Source organism: Mustela nivalis, assembly GCF_964662115.1.
Source record: "Mustela nivalis genome assembly, chromosome: 1".
Taxonomy (NCBI): Eukaryota; Metazoa; Chordata; class Mammalia; order Carnivora; family Mustelidae; genus Mustela; species Mustela nivalis.
Window position 1 is genome coordinate 123919284 of NC_139020.1, and position 21197 is coordinate 123940480.

At 35.5% G+C, this 21197-nt stretch overlaps 1 protein-coding gene across 10 annotated transcripts in view; it reads left to right on the forward strand.

Moving 5' to 3' along the window:
• STAG1 (STAG1 cohesin complex component) overlaps window positions 1-21197 on the forward strand; it is a 425728-nt gene that overhangs the window by 100202 nt on the left and 304329 nt on the right. For 4 of the 10 annotated variants that reach the window (XM_082690746.1, XM_082690742.1, XM_082690741.1 and 1 more), the window contains one exon: window positions 12719-12825. The exons of the other annotated variants lie outside the window; for them this stretch is intronic. The gene's annotated coding sequence lies outside the window, so the exon portion shown is untranslated. The remainder of the gene's footprint in view (window positions 1-12718; window positions 12826-21197) is intronic. 10 annotated transcript variants of the gene reach the window in all.

The window sequence follows — 21197 nt, forward strand, 5'->3', positions numbered from 1 at the left end:
GCAGATGCTTAACTGACTGAGACACCCAGGTGCCCCAGATGTGCAAAATTTGATAGAAGATTCTCTTTAAGTAAAGAAAAGAAATTCTTTGAGTCACATAATTTCCAAATTGTTATATGTAATAAATTGTCAGCTTTCTGCACCATTGGCACGTGGCCGGATTACTTAAGTAAACAAATAGCCTTCATTATCAAGAATAATCTCTACCCCAACCTGCTACCTTGGCCATTACACTTGTACATCCTTCAAGTCACTCCAGTATTACTGCCTTAGAGTCTTTCTGAGACCTCCTTTTAAAGTACTTTATAACCTCATACCACTTCTTACAATCTGAAATCTGTCATGTATATCCTTTCATTTATTGTCTGATTTTATGAACTAGAAATACCATCTTCTTAAAGACTGGGCTTTCATCTAATTTATTTACCCTTCTGTTTAGCACTTAGGACGTCCTGTGAATGTGCCCATATTTGGAAATAGGGTCTTTACAGATATAATTAAGTTAACATGAAGTCATTCTCAGGGTGGGCCCCAATCTAGTAGACTGGTATTCCTATAAAAAGAGAAAACGGAGACATGTGAAGACACAGAAACACACAGACATGGGGGTAGACAACCATTTGAAGATGGAGGCAGAGATTGGAGTTATACATAAAGCAAACCAAGAAATACCTTAGGCTATCAGAAGTTGGAAGAGGCAAGGAAGGAGTCTCCCCTAGAAGCTACCAGAGGGAACATGGCCTTACCAGCATCTTGATTTTGGACTTCTAGTCTCCGGAATGTGAAATAATAAATTTATGTTGTTTAAAGATGTGCATGCAGTTTATGGTACTTTGTTATGGCAACCTTAAGGAATGGATATAAGGGAAGGGCCTTTGAAATGCAAAATATAAGCATAATGGACAAAATGACATACACCTATTGTTGAAGTCTCTGGCTTTTAGCATTCTTTGGTTAGTAATATTTTTAATGGATTTGAACACTTTGGCATTTTGAGGCATGTAAAAATATCATTGGATTTATCAGATGGTTTCTTTTTTTCCCTGCAAGGATTTTTTGAAATTCCATTTGTTCCACATAACAGTCTCATGGAACTAACTCTATGGAATATGTAAATAGTTTTAAGTATTATAATTCGATTATAATTAGGAAAAATAGTTACCATAATCTCAATATTCAAGAGGTAGAGACCAAATTGAGTAAGGGAGAGGAGGAGGAATCTACATAGCACCTGGAATCTACATAGTGCCCAGTTTTTGGTAAGTGAATTAGTAAGAATAAACAAATGTTCTGAACCTGGGGAGAAAGTAGGAAGATCATTTGTTAAAATGTGTTACCTGGTTTTCTTTCATGTTCTTGGATGTTTTAACGTGTTGCATTTTAGTATACAGTTCGGCAGTTTGGATTTTTATTCTTCCCTCCAGAAATAATTTTAGTCTTTAGGTTGCAAAAACAATACAGAACTTTCTCCTCTCTATCCTTCACCCTGCTTCCCCAAATGCCAGTATGTTTCATAACCACAGTATAATAACCAAAAACAGAAAATTAACCAATACCGTATTGTTAATGAATATGCAGACCTTATTAATATTGTATCAGTTGACCCACTGATCTCCGTTTTCTGATCCAGGATCCAAGCTAGGATCACAAATTGCATTTAGTTATCCTGTCTCTTCTCTAACATAGCACAGTTCCTCAGCATTTTTAAGTCTTTCATGACCTTGACACTTCAGGAGAATACTGGCCTATAATTTTGTAGCATGCCCCTCAGTTTGGGTTTATGTGAGTATCCTGTGATTAAATGCAAGTTTTTCTTTTTTTGTCAAGAATACCACAGAACTGAAGTTGTGCCCTTGTTTGTTCATTATATTAATGGGAGTCTCTGCTGATATATCTCATTATTAGTGGTGTTAACTATGATCCGTTGGTTAAGGAGGGGTTTGCCAGGTTTCTTCACTGTAATATTAACTATTTTCTTTGTAATTAATCAGTTATCTTGTGGGGACATACTTGAAGACTATGTATAAGTTTCTTATTATACTTTTGCTTATCAGTTTTAATATCTCTAATGATTCCTGCCTGAAAAAATTAGGTTTATCAAGTATAAATCTTTAAAATTGTACTTGTTCGTGGATCAGTAGATTTGAAGAGAAGTTACAACCCTGGAAAACAAAGTGAGGGTTTCACATAGCTCTTCTTGGATTTAAAGTAACAACACAAAATTATATACCTTATTATTCATTAATCAATATTTGTTCATATTTTCTAATTGTAAATGAATTTTCTAAACCAATCTACAAAGTAATAAACCATACAATTTCCTTTCTTTCATCTGGTTTGGACCTCACTTCCTTAAAGTTCATTTAGTCATGGGGATTAATTAAGAACCTGTTTCTTCCTAATCATGGTCCCATAGAATTTGTTCTTACACTGCTTCATCAAACTTAATAAGCATATGTTCTTTCTCTAAGGAATTTAGAATCTACCTTTTGTGGTCTCTGGGTATTTTTTCTCTTTCTGATTTAAGTTCTTTAAGAGTGGGCATCATAATTTAAACATTTTTGGATACTAACATTGTTTAACACCAACTTACAATTAGTAGATTTTTAAGTACTGGGGAGGTTATGGAATGGAGGACTCCAAAACAAGATGGTCTTGGCTTTTTAAATTTGTGGGAGTTTTTCCCCATGAAACTAAGCATATAGAAAACTATTTCAGAATATCTCGTGAAGACTATAGCTTCATCTCTAGCCAGAAAACAATAATGTGCATGCTGCAGTGAGAAAGGTTTATTATGTTGTTCTTGTTTCAAAATTAGAATTAGTATTATAGAGCCTATTTTGCAGATTAATGTTGTACAGAGTTAATAAAAGATGGAGACAGTGATTATACGGAAAAAGAAAGGATTAGATAAGGCATTAAAGTTGAGATATACATTATGGTTCAGATTTTAATTTTTAACTTTTGTTTATTTAAAGTTTTATTTACTGGGCTAATAGATTCACATATTTTAAGGGGAGTTGAAAAAAAAAAGTTTGGCTTTTAGTGATGTTTTCTTCACCAGATTAAAAAGAATTACCATTTGTGCTTTTGTTAAATCTTAAATTTTTTCTTAGGGCTGTAGTAAGACAATGGTACTTTCAACACTTGAAATAATTCTTTTAAAGACTTACTTATTTATTTTAGAGAGTGCATGTGAGAGCACGAGGGGGTTATTGCAGAGGGAGAGAACCTCAATCTGACTACCTGTGGAGTGCAGAGTCTGACTAAGGGCTCTGTCCCAAGACCTTGAGATGATGACCTGAGCCAAAATCAAGAGTCAGATGCTTAACTGACTGAGCCACCCAGGTGCCCCAACTTGAAATAACGTTTATATGAAAATCATGGGGCTCTACAAGTTAATTTTTTTTTAAGATTTTATTTATTTATTTGACAGACAAGAGATCACAAGTAGGCAGAGAGGCAGGCAGAGAGAGAGAGAGAAAGAAGCAGGCTCCCTGCTGAGCAGAGAGCCCGATGTGGGGCTCGATTCCAGGACCCTGGGATCATGACCTGAGCCGAAGGCAGAGGCTTTAACCTGCTGAGCCACCCAGGTGCCCCTACAAGTTAATTATTTTGATAAGATTTTTTAAGAAGTAAGTTTTTTTGTCCTTGTGGAAATTTCTTTAACAATGGATGTTTATTTGTTTTAGCCAGAGGACATATTTGAAATATTTTTATTGTTCCCCATCTGGAGTAACTAAAATGGTGATATATACTGTTTCACATAATGAAGTTGTTAGTTGTCAGACAGTTCTTACTTGTATGAGTCAGTATATTCATTAGGAAAATATTTAAATGAATGTAATTTTTTGCTGGTGAGAAGTAAAATGGTGGTGGTTGAATTTTAGAAAAACTTTAATTTTAAAGATTCACAATGCAGTTTTCATATAAAGCACATGGAAATATAAATTTCAGTTTAAATTTTGACAAACAGGCTGTCAGTTTTCTATTCAGTTTTCTGTTTGCACACATTGTTTCTTATAAGTGTGGTACAGTGTGATTTAGTGTGAGGCAACTTTATTTTTTTGGAGTTCCTTTTGACTTGCTGCTTATTTGAAAGGCTGGTGGTACTTTTTTTTTTTTTAAAGTTTTTATTTTAATAATCTGGTGCTCATCTCTGTCAGGGTATGCCTTAACCTCCATCCATCACCTATTTCACCTATACCTTTGCCTACCTCTCCACTGATAACTATTAGTTACAGTTAAGAGTCTGTTTCTTGATTTGTCTCTTTCTTTTTTTTTTCTGTTTTGTTTCTTAAATTTCATGGTTTGAAATCATACAGTATTTGTCTTCATCTGACTTATTTCACTTAGCCTTATACTTTCCAGCTCCTTGTTGCAAATGGCAAGATTTCATCATTTTTCGTGGCTGTGTTATATTCCATTGTGTAAATATAACACATCTTCTTTATCCACTTCAATCCATGTTCATTTGGGCTCCTTCCTATGTTGGCTATTTTAAGTAATGCTGCTATAAACATAGAGGTGTATATATTGCTTTGAATTACTGTTCTTTGTATTTTTTTTCGGTAAATACTCAGTAATGTGATCATTGGATCATAGGGTAGTTCTATTTTTAAGTTTATGAAGAACTTCCATACTATTTTCCTCAATGGCTGTACCAGTTTGCATTCCTACTAAGTGCATGAGGGTTCCTTTTTCTCCACATTCTGGCCAGCACCTCTGTTTTACTTTAGCCATTCAGACAGATGTGAGGTGATACCTGTTGTAGTTTTGATTTGCATTTATCTGATGATGATTGATGTTCAGTATGTTTTCCTTTGTCTATTGGCCATCTGTATGTCTTCTTTGGAGAAATGTCTGTTCATGTCTTCTGACTCCATTTAATTGGATTCATTTAATTTAATTCATTTTGGGGGTGTTGAGTTTTACAAGTTAATTATATATTTTAGATACTAACCCTTTATTGCTTATATCATTTGCAGATATCTTCTCCCATTTTTTAGGTTGCCTTTTAGTTTCGTTGATTGTTTCTCTTTGGCATGCAGAAGCTTTTTATTTTGATGAAATCCTGATAGTTTATTTTTGTTTTTATATTTCTTGCTTGAGGGAGCCTGTCTAGAAGGAAATTCCTATGGCCACTGTCAGAAAAATTTCTACCTGTGTTCTCTTCTAGGAGTTTTACCTTTTAAGATCTCACATTTAAGCTTTTAATTCATTTTAAATTTATTTTTATGTATAGTGTGGGAAAGTGATCCAGTTTCATTCTTTTGCATGTTGTTTTCAACTTTTCCCAAAACTTTTTGTTGAAGAGACTCTTTTTTCCCTCCCATTGGATATTCATTCTTGCTTTGTTGAAAATTAACTGACCATATAGTTGTGGGTTTATTTTTGGATTTTCTATTCTGTTCTTCGATATATGTGCATGTTTTGTACTAGTACCATACTGTTTTGATTACTACGTCTTTGTAATATAACTTGAAGTCCACAATTGTGAAGCCTCCAGCTTTGGTTTTCTCTTTCAAGATTGCTTTGTCTAGTTGGGGTCTTTTATGGTTCCATACAAATTTTAGGATTTTTTTTCCCTGTGAAAAATGCTGTTGGTATTTTGATAAGGGGTTTCATTAAAAGTGTAGGTTGCCTTGCATAGTATAAACATTTTAACAGTATTTGTTCTTCCAATCCATGAGTATGGAATGTGTTCCCATTTCTTTGTGTTGTCTTCAGTTTCTTTCATTAGTATTTTATAGTTTTCAGAGTGCAGGTCTTTCTTTGGTTAGGTTTATTACTAGGTATCTTACTATTTTGGGGGCAGTGAGATAATTTTCTTAATTAAATGATCATTAAATGAAACAATTAAATGAGATCATTTTCTTGATTTCTCTTTCTGCTGCCTCATTATCAGTGTATAGAAATGCAACAAATTTCTTTACACTGATTTTGTATCCTGCGACTTTACTGAATTTGTTTACCAGTTCTAGCAGTTTTTTGTGAAGTCTTTCAAATTTTCTATCTATAATATTGTGTCAGTTGCGTATATTGAGTTTTACTTCTAACTTACTGATTTAGGTGCCTATTACTCTTTTTCTTTTTGTTGTCTGATTACTGAGATTAGGACTTTATGTTAAATAGAAGTGGTGAGAATGGACATCTTTGTCTTGTTCCTTACCTTAGGGGAAAGGATCTCAATTTTTCTCTGTTAAGGATAATGTTAGATATGGAATTTTCATATATGGCTTTTATTATGTCGAGGCATGTTCTTTCTAAACCTGCTTTGTTGAGGGTTTTTATTATGAGTGGATGTTGTACTTTGTCAGATGTTTTTTCTGCATCTTGTATAATGATCATATGGTTCTTATCCTTTCTCTTGTTGATATGATGTATCATATTATTTGATTTATGAATAATGAACCACCATTGCAACCTAGGAATAAAACACACTTGATCATGGTGAATGATTTTTTAAAAATTTTATTTATTTACTTGAGTGAGAGGGAGAGAGCGTGAGAGGAGAGAGGGTCAGAGAGAGAAGCAGACTCCCTGCTGAGCTGGGGGCCCAATGCGGGATTCGATCCCTTTCTCGATTCCTTTCTACTGAAGGAGTTCCTTTATTACTTCTTGTAGGACTTGTTTAGTGATCATGGATTCCTTTAGTTTTTATTTATCAGGAAACTCTTTATCACTTCTTCTAATTGCTGGGTATTCTTTGTTGTTGTTTTTTGCTCTTTCAGCACTTTGAGTTTATCAAGCTACTCCTTTCTGATCTGGAATTTCTGCTGAAAAATCTGCTGGTATCCTTATGGGGTTTCCTTTAAATGTAACCCCCCTCCCTTTTTTCTTTAGTAGTGTACTTTCCTTCTTAATTTACAATATGTTTTGGTGTATAGATCTGCTTTTGTTGATTTTGTTGGCGGTTTTCTATGCCTTCTGGATCTGGGTATCTGTTTCCTTCCCCAAATGAGGATATTTTTAGCTACTATTTTTTCAAATAAATTCTCCTCCTTCCTTCCTCCTCCTTCTTCTGGGACTTTTGTAATATGAATATTATTATCTTTGATGAAGTCACCGAGTTTCCTAAGTCTATTCTCATATTGCCTAAGTCCCTTTTCTCTTTTTTGTTCAGCTTGAGTACTTTCCATTATACTGTCTTCTAGGTTATTAATTCATTCCTCCTCTTCTTTTAGCCTGTTGCTCGTTACAACAAGTGTGTTTTTCGTTTATTGGACCCTTTATCTCTGTATTATTCCTTATCTTTCTGTTAATGGTCTCATTGATGATCTCCACCTGTTTTTCAAGTCCAGCGAGTATCCTTATGATTGTTCCTTTAAATTCTCCATTAAGTATATTATTTACATTTGTTTTGCTTAGATATCTGTCTGTGGCCTTGTTCTGTTCTTTCATTTGGAAGAAATTCCTCTGTCTTTTCATTTCATCTAAATCTCTGGGCCTGTTTCTCTCTGTAACGTAAGTCTGTTGTATTTCCTGTTCTTGAGCATAATGACCTTAGGAAGAAGCGGTCCTGTAGTGCCCTGCATTGTAGTGTCCCTTGTTCTCTAGGGCACTGCAGTGTGTTCTGACTGCTTTATCCTTCAGGCCTATCCTCTGCAGGGGTTCTCTCAGCCTTGTGTGCAGTGTTTAGTTCCTGGCCTAAATGTGGTTTAACTATATGTACTCTGATCTACTTGTGAAATGAGACCTGTGCTGCTGCCACTGGAATGGAGGCTTCACAGAACTCCCAGATTTGGAAATGTGGTGTTGGTAGGGGTTTGGGCCAGTCTCCTGGAGGAGTGAGCCCACTGTGCTGGGACTGAGGCAAGTGTGACTGGGAATGGTAGTTCTTCCACAGTGCTGCGGGATGGGGCTTGGTGTAACCCAGTTAGATAGCAAGTGTCCATGCTATGCTGGTTCCCACAGCATGGCCTTGTGTTTTTGCTGCGGGATGGAGGGCAGGTAATGGCACCTGCCAGTTTTTTGGTTATTTTGTTTTTTGTTTTTTTCTCTCTCCAGAGGGTTCTTCTCAGGGACACATTTGGAGATGAGCAACTAACCTCCCTTCTGTTTCTGTACTGTAAGACCATTGGCTGTTTACCCCTGCCTTTTCTACAAGAGCAGCATGATATCCATAGAACTTTCTCAGGGCCAAACCCAATGACCTTTGAAACTCCACAGTCTTTAAGCCCTGCAGACTGTCAGAATTTGTGAAATTCGGGTCCTCTCATTTTCCAAGCCAGTTGTTACAGGAATTCATTTTCCCCATGTACTCCTCTGTGTGCTAATTTGTCTCTCTTCCTTCCTACCCACTTTAGCAGTCACAGTCCATTTCTCTCCCAACACATGTCTCCATACTTCCCACCTTCTTTGATGTGTCTTCTTCTCTACCTTTAGTTGTAGAGTTTCTTTTGCCCGTATTCAGGTAGATTACTGGGATATTCAGGATTATTTGATAGTTACCTAGTTGTATTAGTGGGAGTAGTTGACCCCAGAGTCCTCCTACGCCTCTGCAACCATCTTACCCTCTGTCTGAAGTAAAAGTCTGATGGCATTTTTTTTAAAAGATTTTATTTATTTATTTATTTGACAGAGAAAGATCACAAGAGGCAGAGAGAGAGAGAGAGAGAGAAAGAGAGAGAAGCAGGCTCCCCGCTGAGTGGAGAGCCCAATGTGGGACTCCATCCCAGGACCCTGAGATCATGACCTGAGCCGGCTTAACCCACTGAGCCACCCAGGTGCCCCTGATGGCATTTTTAATGCTCTTTAAATTTAGAGCATGCCAGTCAATGATGTATTTATTTGTGATCATTATTTGTATGCTTTAACATGGTATAAGATAACTTTGGAAGCTTTATATTTAAGTTTACATTTAAACTATATTTAAATATACATTTATTTAAGTTAAAATTTTTCTTTTACAAATGCTAGTGAATACATATTTATCATGGTTTCTTAAATTTTGATTGAGTTGGATTAATAATAGAGATACCAGTGAATGTTGACTCTGCTACAGATCTGCCCCTACAGTCTTTAAACTTTCATTCTTTCCAACCTACTCTGGTGTTTGATACAGTTCATTTGATTCTTTTCTCTTGCTTCCACTTTGTGTTTATAATTTTGCTGGCCCCCCCACCCCAGTGCTTAAAAAAAAGTTTTATTTACTTATTTGAGAGAATGTGAGAGTGAGAGGGCACAAGCCAGGGGGAGCCTCAAAGGGAGCAGGAGAGGGAGAGGGAGAAGCAGGCTCTTTGCTGATCAAGAAGCCTGATACCACCTCAGTCTCAGGATTTTGGCTGGCCTCATGACCTGAGGCAAAGGCAGATGCTTAACTGACTGAGCCCGCAGGTGCCCCCAGTTTTACTCCTGTCTGTTAGATTCCTTATTTTGTATCTCACTTCTAATCCTTCATCAAAGGTGTAGTTTGGATCTATCCAGTTGATGTTCTTAGATTTTTCTGCCCTTTTCACATAGTATACCTGCCCTAATTGTCTTCCTGAATCCCAGCTCATTACCTTGGCCAGATGCAATACTCTGTAGAAAGAAAAGAGGTATGGATCTTGCCAGAACCTGACTTCCTTTTATGGTTCCAGTGTTTTGTAGATTTCTGAAAGTCAGAAATTTCAGTTAGATTAAAAGATAAGTTATGTAATAGCTATGTAACCAGTTAGAAATCATAATGGAAAAAAAAACCCACAAAAACACCCATGCCCAGTAGCAGTAAGAACAGACTTACTAATGAATTGGTATGTCTTTATGTTTTACAGTTGTTAATTATTAAGCCCCTTTTCTGGGTGCCAAGTACTATACAATTAATTCTTTAGGAACCTAAAGTGAGGGTAATTCTTTCTAAAAGTTCGTAAATCATTATTCTTCTGAAGAGGTAGAAATACCAATGAATCACTAAAAATATGTGGAAAATTGCTGTGAACTTAAAACTATTCTTTAAAAAAAGTTTATTAATTAAAAAAAAAAAAGACTAACATAGAGTGATAAATGTAAGGAACTGGGGACACGTGGGTGGCTCAGTTTGTTAAGCATCTACCTTTGGCCCAGGTCATGATCCCAGGGTCCTGGGAATGAGCCCCACATCCTGCTGCCTGCCCAATGGGCCATCTGTTTCTCCCTCTCTCTGCCCCTCCCTCTGCTTCTGGGTGTGTGCCTGCTCTCTTGCTGTCTCTTTCTCTGTCTCAAATAAATAAAACCTTTTTAAGAAGGTAGAGAATGGAATAAAATTTGTGACACTCTTAATTACAAAATAATACATGGACACATACAAAATAAGTGGCAAAAAGTACTCTCAGTTGTATGTACAAAGTGGTGTGAAAATTTATGAGACCTAATTCTGCCTGGGTTTCAAGGTAAGAGCTTCCCAGTTTACTTCAGGAAGAGTGGGTTGTGTAGCATGAGGTAATATGTACACACACACAGAAATAAGAGAGTGATCTTACAAGAGAAGTAATAAGCATTTTGGAATTAAGACTAGAGTAATCGAGGAGGAACACCAAAGTTGAGATGTTAGGAGAGTGTTAAGGTTCTTGTTGTAATTTCATGGCTTTGGAGTATAAAAAGATAAAATTAGGGGAGTACTAAAAGGGAAAATGTGGGTAGATAAGGAGAAGATGTGGAGGCAGCATTTTTGGGAAAGAAGTTGAATACCTTTATTCATGAGATTGCATTTTCAGAGCTTAATATATAAAGCTTTTGGGAGAAACTGGTTAATATGGAAAAAATTAATCCAGAGACATTTCATCTGAGTTGTGGGATTTTTATCTGTATATAAGATCATTTGTAGGGGCTTTTTCAGATATAACCTTCTGATGTTTTTAGTTCTCATCTTCCATTCTGATACACCCTACTCTTCGGTCTCATCCTCTAGCCTCTGCTTGGTCTCCCACTTTCCTACTCTACCAGTTTTAGGTGTCACTGCTAAATGAGTTAACTGAGAATTCAACCCTGACCTATTCTTTTTGGTTTCCTTTTTCTTTTAAAGAAAAAGCTCCTATCTTTGGTTAGTTTGTTAACTGAGAGTTCTCCTCATGTCCAGTTTTGCATTCTCTGCTTAAAATATATATATATAGACACACATGTACGTACATACATACATATGTATATGCATACACTCTTCTTGTTAATTCAACAAATAATTAGTAAGCTTTAGGCATTAAGACTATGGCAGTGAAGGAAAGAAAAGGAAAAAAATAGTTGCACTTATTAACATTCCTTTATATTTTTATTTGCTCCTTTCTCCTGTCGCTATGAGTTAATATTTATTGAAGAGTTACGGGCATTCTGATTACTCCTCTTAACAATCATTTGAAGTTTTCTTCTTTTATTATTCATCTTTGAGAAATAGGAATATTGAGGCAGAGTAAGTTAAAGTTAGAAAGCATATCTGTTAGAAGCCCAAACTCTTAAACCATTCTGCTACATTCCTTTTGATTTGTAAGGTTATATTACTCAGAAATGCTAAGAAGGATAGCGTTTTGTAATACGTTATTAGAAGAGAAAGCAGACTAATGAACCAGCTTGCTCTTACTAGTGAACCTATCTCTCTGCCATTGAGCATATAATTCAATTTTGATGTAAATTATCCTTCTGCCTCTTGAGCATTTGAAATTTTTAGGTTAATATTTTCAAAAGTTTACCACTTTGCCATTTCTTGTGTCTTAATGCTACATATTTCCTATTTGGGCCATCTTGTAGGGTGAATGGATATTATCTTGGGTTATTAATTCTATTTTGGCATTCTTTTTAATCAATTAAAAGAGGTAGAAAATCTTTCTCGTTTCTAGTTGACCTCTAAAAACAACTTTGGAGTTAGGGGTGCAACTCCTCTCATAGTTGAAAATCTGCGTATAACTTTGACTACCCCAATACTTAACTACTCTTAACCTTCTGCTGACCAGAATCTTTACCAGTAAGATAGTCTGTTAACACAAATTTTGTGTATTATGTGTTTTCTGTACTATATTCTTACAGTAAAGCTAGAGAAAATAAAGTGTTTTTAGGAAAATCATGAGAAGATAAATTTATAGTACTGTGCTGTATTTATGGCAAAAGTCCATCTGTAAATGGACTTGTGCGCTTCATACCTGTTTTGTTCAAGGGTCAACTGTATAATACCGCTAAATTTTACTGGGAAGAGGGTTAAGAAGTTTGTTTTCTTGATTAAATGCTACTTAAATTCTGTATAGTATGAAATAGACATGTGTTAATACTGGACAAAATTTTTTCTTAATACCTTTTATTTGCTATTATAAAGAATGGGAACAATCATAAATCCAGTAAAAATAGTAAATGAATATATTCCTTCTATTGTGGTACAGGGCAGTAAACTGTTGAAAAACAGTTTTAGAAATAATATAATTGTCATTTTAATCATTGCTTTGTAAATCATGTGTATGTGCGTATGCATGCAGATATATATACATGCACATTCACTGTTAAGAGATTTTTCTCTTTTTAAAAAGATTTTATTTGTACGTGCATGAGAGAGACAGGGAAAGAGACAAGTAGACTCTGTGCTAATCATGAATCCTGGTGTGGGGTTCAATCCCATGACCCCGAGATCATGACGTGATCTGAAATCAAGAGTCAGGTGCTTAATCTCCTGAATCACCCATTCCCCCACTGCTAAGAGGTTCTTTAGGACAACTTAGATAAATAATTAGGAATGATAAAAGAAGGACCTGAATTAATTAGATTGTATTATATGTCTTTACAGAATGATTCTTCTGATTAAAGAATAGAATCTTGTACTATACAGATGAAAATGCATGTAATTGGAAAGAAACTACAGCTATTTCTCTTTAACCTTTGTTCTTCGTTCAGGTAATAAAAATTGATAAAAGAGTTTTATGCTAGGAATTGAACAGAGTAGCAGTTATATTCTTTGTTTCCTTTCTTTCATCATTTGTAGCAGCGAGTGCATGACAAACAGATGGAGATACCAAATGTTTAAAAAAGGGCATTGTTCCTCTTATCTCTGTGTACACATGTACTCTTGAATACATGTGCTTAAATCCACATAAAATTATAAGATTGTCCAGAGAAAAAGATATTATAGCATATGGACATAAATTAGCATCTATTGAAAACATGAAACTGTTTATAAGCTATTTTTTTTTTTTTTTTCTTTTTAAGGACGCTTTGTTTTTAAGAGCAGATTCAGGATCATAGCAAAATTGACAAAAAAAGACACATGAACTTCCTATACCTTTTGTCCCCACATATATACAGCCTCCCCACTATCAGTGTCTTGCCACCAGAATGGTACATCTCTTCAGTACCTCACTGACACATTGTTATCCTCCAAAGTCCGTAGTTTATGTTAGGTTTCACTCTTGGTGTTGTATATTCTGTGGGTTTTGATAATGACATGTCCATCTTTATGATATTATATAAAAACTTTCACTGACCTAATATTCCTCTGTGCTTTTTTCTTCCCTTCTGCCCCCCAACTTCTGGCAAATCTAAAATTTTTATGGTTTTCATAGTCATGCCTTTTTCAGAATGCTATGTTGCTGAAATCATATAATATGTAGCAGTTTCAGATTGGCTTCTTTCCATCAGTAATATACATTTAATATTCCTCCATGTCTTTTTCATGGCTTGATAGCCCATTTCTTTTTAGGACTAAGTAATATTTCATTGCCTGCATATACCAGTTTGTTTATTCACCTCCTGAAAGACAGCTTGTTTGCTCCATGTTTTGACAGTTACTAAAGAAGCTGCTGAAAACATCTATATGCAGGTTTTTGTATGGAGATGTTTTCATCTCCTTTGGATAAATACCTTAGGAGCATGATTGATGGATTGTGGGCTTTTTTTATTTTTTAAGATTTTATTTATTTATTTGACACAGAGAGATCACAAATAGGCAGAGAAGGCAACAGGCCAAGGGGGGGGGGAGCAGGCTCCCCGCTGAGCAGAGAGCCTGATGAGGGGCTCAATCCCAGGACCCTCAGATCATGATCTGAGCTGAAGGCAGAGGCTTAACCCCCTGAGCCACACAGGTGAACTGCTGGATCATATTTTAAGAGTATGTTTAGTTTTATAAGAAACTGCCAAACTGTTTTCCAAAGTTGCTGTGTCATTTTATATTCCTTTTGCTTCACATTCTCACCAGTATTTGGTTCAGTGTTCTGGATTTTTGCCATGCTAGTTGGTATGTAAAGGTAGGTCACTTTTTTTTTTTTTTTTTAAATTTGCAGTTTCCTAGTGACATGAGATGTTTGAGTATTTTTTCTTGTTTTTCTGCCATGTATCTTCTTCATTGAGGTATTGGTTTAGAAATTATGCCCATATTTTAATAGGTTGGTTTTTTAAAAATTATTGGGGTTTTAAGAATTTTTTTGTATATTTTGAATGATACTTCAGAAGTTAGACAAAAATGTTTTTGCAAATATTATTTCCCAGTTTGTGAGTTGTTTTATCATTCTTCTGCCGAGGAGAATTTAAAAATTCTAATGAAGTCCAGTTTGTCAAACAATTTTTTCATAGCTTTACCTTTGGTGTTGTATCTAAAAACTCATGATCATACCCAAGGTCATCTAGATTTTCTCCTGTGTTACTTTCTAAGGGTTTTATACCCTTTTTTTTTTTTTTTAAGATTTTATTTATTTATTTATTTGACAGAGAACGCACATGAGATTGCAAGTAGGTGGAGAGGCAGGCAGAGAGAGAGGGGGAAGCAGACTCCCTACTGAGCAGAGAGCCTGATGCGGGACTCAATCTCACGACCCCGAGATCATGACCTGAGCTGAAGGTAGAGGCTTAACCCACTGAGCCACCCAGGGGTCCCGGGTTTTATACTTTGGAGTTTACATTTAGATCTGATTCATTTTGAGTTAACTTTGTGATGGATGTAAGATCTGTGTTTAAGGGTTTTTGTTCTTGATGTTAGTTTTTTTGTTTGTTGACATCTAGTTTCCTATGTTGAAAACACTGTCTTTTATCTGTGGTATTATCTTTCCTCCTTTGACAAAGATTGGTTGACTGTATTTGTGTGGGTGTATTTCCAGTCTGTCTATTCTGTTCTATTGATCTGCTTTGGATTTTGGTATAGTCTTGATTACTGTAGTTTTATAGTAAGTTGGGTAGTGTCATTCTTCTAACTTTGTTCTTCTCTCTCAATACTGTGTTGATTATTCTGGGTCTTTTTGCCTTCCTGTAAACTTTAGCGTCAGTTTGTAATAATACACAAAATAATTTGCTGGGATTTTAATTGGGATTGTATTGAATCTGTAGATCAATTTGGGAAGGACTAATGTCTTCACAATATTGAGTCATCTTATCTGGGAACGTGAAATTGTTATCCACTTATTTAGTTCTTAGATTTTGTTCATCAGAGTTTTACAGTTTTTCTTGTACAGGTCTTGTGCATATTTTGTTGAATTTATACCTGTTTTCTCTCTTTTTTGGTGCCAAGGTAAATGTCATTGTGTTGTCAATTTCAAATTCCAGTTATTCATTGTTTGCTTATATGAAGGGTATTTTATATATTAACCTTATATCCTGCAACCCTACTGTAATTGCTAATTAGTTCCAAGAGGGTGGGGTTCTTCTGGGGGAGGGGTGTCTAGTCTTCTAGATTTTCTGCATAGACAGTTCTGTAGTATGTGTACAAAGGAGGTTTGATTTCTCCTTTCCCAGTCTGTGTACCTTTTATTTTCTTTTCTTAACTGCTTTTGCTTGGACTTCAGAATAGTGTTGAAAAGGAATGGTAAGAAGGAGTTGTCCTTTTTTTTTTTCCTGTTTTTAGTGGGAAAGTTTCTAGTTTCTCACAGTTATATCAGTTGTTAGCTGTAGGATTTTTATAGATGTTCTTTATCAAGTTGAGGAAGTTCTCCTTTATCTTACTTGCTGAGAGTTTTATTAAAATCACAGATGTGTGTTGAATTTTGTGAAAATGCTTTCTGTTCATTTATTGATACTACCACTTGATTATTCTTCTTTGCCTCTTGTGTGATAGGTTTCATTACTTGATTTTCATATGTTAAGTAGTTGTGCATACCTAGGGTAAATCCCACTTAGTTGTGGTATACAGTTCTTTCAGGACATTTAAAATTCTTTTTTTTTTTTTTTTTGTTAAAGATTTTATTAATTTATTTGACAGAGAGAAAGATCACAAGTAGGCGGAGAGTCAGGCAGAGAGAGAGGAGGAAGCAGGCTCCCGCTGAGCAAAGAGCCCGATGCGGGGCTCGATCCCAGGACACTGAGATCATGACCCGAGCCGAAGGCAGCGGCTTAATCCACTGAGCCACCCAGGCGCCCCAGGACATTTAAAATTCTTGATTTGCTAATATTTTTTTGAGGATTTTTACATCTTTGTGAGAGATCTTGCTCTACGGTTTTCTTGTAATGTCTTTGTCTGGTCTTGGTATTAGGGTGACGCCCTCATAGAATAAGTTAGGAAGTATTTCCTCTATTTATGTCTTCTGGAAGATGTTGTACAAAATTTGTGTAGCTTCTTCCCTAAATGTGTGGTACAATTCATTAGTGAACCCATCTGGGTCTAGTGACTTTTTATCTTGGAAGATTATTAGTTATTAAGTTTCTTAAAATAGAACTATTCATATTTTTTATAGGTAGTATCTTTCAGGGACTTGGTCTGTTTCCTCTAAGTTATCAAATTTCTGGGAATAGTTCACAGTATACCCTTTTATCCTTTTAATGTCTTCAGATTCTGTAATGAAATTTCTTCTTTGATTTCTCATTTTAGAAATTTGTGTCTTACTTTTTTTTTCTTAATTAGCATGCCTAGAGGTTATTGATTTTTTGATCTTTTGGAAAAAAACTTTTGCTTTCATTTATTTTCATTGTTGATTCACTGTTTCCAACTTCTTTGATTTCTCCTCTAATCTGCTGCTTGCTTTTGCTCTTTTTCTAGTTTCCTAAGATGAAAGCTTATTAAATGATTGATTTTAGATTTTCTCTTTTCTATTGTAGGCATACAATGCTATAAATTTTTCTCTAAGCACTGCTTTTGCTGCACCTACAAATTTTATTAAGTTGTATTTTAGTATTCATTTATCTCAAAATATTTTAACATTTTTATTGAAATTTCTTTGACTTGTTTTACTTAGAAATGTGTTGTTCAATCTCCAAGTATTTTAGGATTTTCAGCTTTCCTTTTGGTGATGATTTCTAATTTCATTGTAGTGTGAAGTATACACTGTATGATTTTTTTTTTTTCTAAGATTCTATTTATTTATTTGACAGAGATCACAAGTAGGCAGAGAGGCAGGCAGAGAGAGGAGATAGGAGGCTCTCTCTGCGCAGAGAGTCCAATGTGGGGCTTGATTCCAGACCCTGGGATCACGATCCGAGCCGAAGGCAGAGGCTTTAACCCACTGTGCCACCCAGGAGCCATTGTATTTAATGGCTCATAATTTGGTCAGTCCGATCAGTGCTGTAAGTGAGGTTGAGAAGAATGTGAATTCTGCTGTTAATAGATGAAGTAGTCTATTGATGTCAGTTATATCCAATTGATTGGTGAAGTTACTGAGTTTACCTAGGTCCTTACTGATGTTCTGCCTGATATTTTCTAGTTCTGCCATTTAAAAAAAAACCTCTTATAATTTTGACAAAATAAGGGAAACTGCTCTTTGTACTTCATTTTGAGAGTGAGAACTGATTGGAGAAATGGATGAAGTAATCAGGTCAGCATAGAGAAAAAAATTCCTCATCATGAGAAGTGTACTTAGATACTAGAAAAAAATGCCAGAGAGAGAGGTGGGGGTGGGGGCAGGTGGAAGGGATGTTCTTTTATGTAGGGTATCTTTGAAACCAAGCTAACTGAAAAAATGGGGAATTTTCATTTTTGAAAATCATATTTAACACAATGCCTAGCACGTAGTTACTACTCAGTAGATACTTATTTAATTAATGTTGGGTGTCCTTAGTAGTAAGAAAAAAAAGACAATCTAGTTACAACCAGTTTAAAGAAGACGACCTGTAAAAACAGAATAGATTCATATGTGGCCAAGGAGGATTGATAAAATTGATAGAACTTTAGAATAACGTTAGGATGGCTTCTGGAAAATACTAAGTATAAACAAGGCTTTTAAAACTATAGTTAGAACAAAATAATTAGATTAAGGGTTGGCATAATGTTAAGGGAAAGGCTGGAACTCATCATTTATTTATATCTTCTCCACTGAGGGAAATAGTTCTAAAGCTGTACAGAGTACACAAGGCAAAATGTACAGATTTCTAAGAGTTGGATGTGCTCAGTAAAATGAGACACTCAAAACAGTGAGTAGAGGATAAGAATGCACCGGATTATTGTTCTTAAGTAGAATCTCTATGAATTCCAATTTTCAAAATCTTTCAAATATTCCCAAATCGTCATTAGACATCTTGGTATATGATCTGAAAGCCTAGGGTGGACTTTCTTTTCAGAGCAAGGTGGTTACAGAGCAGGAAAGGTGTACTGATATGTTTTTCCTTTAAAGGTGTATTGGTATAAAGCTAAATCTGTGGTACTTTAAATAAGCTTCAATATATAGTGAGTATATTTTTATATTTAACTAATTCAACATATACTGGTGAGAGGAGTATATATTGGTACAGTATTTTTAGAGGGAAATTTGGCAGTAAAAAGTTGTATGAATGTTTTATAAATGTTCATCACAAGAAATCTGTCCTACAAATACATTTGTGTAGTTGAGAAAGGATAGATGACAGTATTGTATACGGTGGTAAAAAATTAGAGACATGCTAAATTTTCACTGAAAAATGGCTTAAATACTTTTAAACAATCATTTAAAAACATATACATATTAAGAAATAATAATTAAAACAAATGAGGTAGAGTGTCCACAGTGCTTTCCTTAGTGAAAAATGCAGATTTCATGGCAATATATAAAACATACCATTTTTGTGTTTCTTATATAAAATTTTGTAAGCTTGTATGTTTATAGGAATTAGGTAAAATGAATCTTCTGATTTTGTTCTTCTTCCAGGCTTCGGTTCTTAAAGTTCCTTTTTCTTTTTCTATTTATTTGAGAATAATTTCGGTAATTTCTATAAAAAATTCTAGTTGGATTTTAAAGAAAAGTGTTAATTTGTATGCAGCATATACCCCCAGTCTCTCTTAAGCTGTCTCTTTTAAGTTAGTCCTCTTCTCCCCCAACCTCTAGCAACCATTGATCTGTTCTCTGTACTTTTCTATAATGTCTCATAAATGGAATTATATAATGTGGAGATAGTCTATGCACTTGAAATTCATAAATGTTGTGGCATGTATCAGTCAGTAGCAGTCTTCCTTTTAATTGTATGGTAGTATTTTTTTTTAAAGATTTAAAAAATTTATTTGATGAGAGAGCAAGCACAAAAGCAGGGGAAGCAGCAGAGAGAGAGGGAGAGAGTGAGCAGTCGAGATGCAGGCTTTCCACTAAGCAGGGAGCCTATGCTGGGCTGGATCCCAGAACCCTGGGATCATGACCTGAGCCAAAGGCAGATGCTTAACCAACTGAGCCAACCAGGTGCCCCTGTTTGATAGTATTTCATTGTATAGATGTACCATATTATATATCCAATCACTTGCTTTAGGCCATTTGGGGGATGTTTCCAGTTTTGGGAAATTAAGAATAAAGCTGCAAGAAACATTTGAATGTATGTTTTTGTATGAATGTAAGCTTTCTTTTTACTTCGACAAATACCTAAGAGAGAGATTTCTCGGTCATGGTTAATGTATATATAACTTTTTAAGGAATGGCCAATCTTTTTTTGAAAGAGTTTATTCAGTTTTTTCATTCCCTTTAGCCATATGTGAAATTTCCTATTGTTCTGTCCCCTCACCAACACTTGAAATGGTCTTTTTAATTTTAGTCATTCTCAACTCTCACATGACCCTGAGATCACAACCTGAGCTGAAACCAAGAGTCAGAGGCTTTAATCGACTGTGCCACTGAGTGCCCCTCTTTTGCTTTCTTCTTTACTCTCTTGATAGTGTCCTTTGATGTACAGAAATTTTTGATTTTTTTTAAACATTTATTTGAGAGGGAGCATGCATGCGCTTGCGACCAGGTGAGGGGTAGAGGGAGAGGAGACAGAATCCTAAGTGGACTCCCTGCTGAGTGCGGAGCCTACTGGGGGCTTGATCCCATGACCCGTGAGATCACAACCTGGACCAAAACCAAGAGCCAGACTCTCATCCAGCAGACCCATCCAGGTGCCCCCACAAGTTTCTGATTTTGATGAAGTCTGTCTTACCTGTTTTTTCTCTTGCTGCTTGTGCTCTTTGTGTCATATATAAGAAATTAATGTCACATAGAGTGTCATGAAGTTTTTGCTCTGTGTTTTCTGAAAAAGTGTTTAATAATTTTAGCTTTTACATTTAGATGTTTGATCTATTTTGAGTTAATTTTTGTATATAGTGTCTGGTCAGCGTACAGCTTTATTCATTTGTATGTAAATGTCTACTCTTCCTAGTATCATTTGTTCAAAAGACTGTCCTTTCCATGTTGTATGGTCTTAGCACCCTTGTGAAAATTCATTTGACAGTGTATGTGAGGGTTTATTTCTGGGATCTTTTTCATTGTTCTTTGTCTTTATGCCAGAAACACAGTATTGATTTTTGTCACTTTGTGGTTAAGTTTTGAAATCAGGAAGTATGAGACCTCCAACTGTGGTCTTCTTTTTCAGTGTTGTTTTGGCTTTTAGGAGTCTCTTCCTTGAGATTCCATACAAATTTTGGATGGAATTTTCTATTTATGCAGAAATGTAATGGGGATATTGATATCCATTGTTTTGGATAGTGTTGACCTCTTAACAATAATAAGTTTTCCCATTCATGAACAGTGGATGTCTTTCCATTTACTGGTATCTTCTTTCATTTCTTTCAGCAGTGTTTTGTAGTTTTCAGTGTACAGGTCTTTCACCCTGGTTGTTTATTTTTTATTACTATGTTTTTAAACAATTTTTTTTTTAAGATTTATTTATTTAATTGAGAGAGAGTGAGAGAAAGGGCAGGGGGAGGGGCAGAGGGAGAGGAAGAAGCAGACTCCTCGCTGAACAGGGAGCCTAATGCTGGACTTGATCCCGAGACTCTGGGGTCATGACCCGAGCCCAAGGCAGACGCTTAACTGACTGAGCCACCCAGGGGACCTGGTTGTTTATTTTTAATTATTTTATTCTTTCTGATAGTATTAGAAATCGAATTTTTCCTTTCTTGCCTTCTTGATTTGTTCATTGTT